Source organism: Gekko japonicus, unplaced genomic scaffold (genome assembly GCF_001447785.1).
Source record: "Gekko japonicus isolate JY-2015 unplaced genomic scaffold, Gekko_japonicus_V1.1 scaffold1105, whole genome shotgun sequence".
NCBI classification, from domain to species: Eukaryota; Metazoa; Chordata; class Lepidosauria; order Squamata; family Gekkonidae; genus Gekko; species Gekko japonicus.
Window position 1 is genome coordinate 581,567 of NW_015176005.1, and position 1,106 is coordinate 582,672.

Genomic DNA, 1,106 nt, shown 5'->3' on the forward strand with positions numbered 1-1,106 from the left:
TCTTTCCCTTGCTCAGCGATGCCTGTTTCCTCACCTTCTGGAAAGCCTGAACTCCTGTCTCCTCTCTCACTCCCGTGCCTAGAATCCTGTATTCTTCCCTAGTCAAAGTTTCCTCCTCCTCCTCCTCCTCTTCCCCCTTCTCCTATGCAGGTGCCACTCCTGTTTACGTTATCAGGCTCGTATGATTGATTTCCCACTTCCTTCCCTTTTCGTGGACTCTTCTAGTGAGGTATTAATGGGGGGGGGGCTGACTCCTTGTACTGAATTGGTCTTCCAGGGTAACCCCCTTATGGAGGGGGACTGATGGACAAAGAAAGGTGGGAAGTAGCTGGAAAAGGACATAAACAAATGTACGGTGCTTCCTTTCTAGTGAGGCAGACCACTGGTCCATCTAGCCCACTCCCATCTTTCTCTATCCAAGATCCTTTTTCTTTTAAGCCGGGGAAGCTAGGGCTTGAAGCTGAGCCTGCTTGCAAAGCATGGATGGGGTTTAACATTCAGTTGCGATGCCTCTTCCACATGATGGCAAAGAGGGCTGCTTTATACTATGATTAAAAGCAAAAAAACCCCCAACAACCCCAAGTTCTCTGCCCCCCCCCCAACGTCTTCATTTAGAATAAATTATGCAGATCTGCATTTTGCTTGTATCTGCATAATTGTGGTTGCTGTTCTTAAGATTGATGGGCTGAGGGCAAACAGTGTGGACTGGGGACACTGATACGCGATTGCTCAGTCCCCACCACTTTGGTATTGCCTGTCCTCCTGTGTAAGACTCAGAACTGGGGTTCTCATTAAGCCAAGTGTTGCAGCAGAGTCTGGATGCTGGCCACTGCCCAGTGCAGAATTAAGTGCACTTAAGACGATTGATTTCAGTTGGAGGTCCAAAGCAGAAGGGAGACTGTAGCAGTCCTTGTCAGCATACCCAGGACAAAAGGTCTTCCTGGAAACGGCTGCCAAGTGAGAGGCAGCCTAGTGTTTTGCATGAAAATGTCCACACTTCTCCCTCTGGTTCCCTTTCTCTATGCAAAAACAAATTGTCTGGCAGAGCTGACTTAAAGGAGCTGTAGCTCTCTGGCCTTGTGAAGCGTGCCCTATAGCCACGCTGC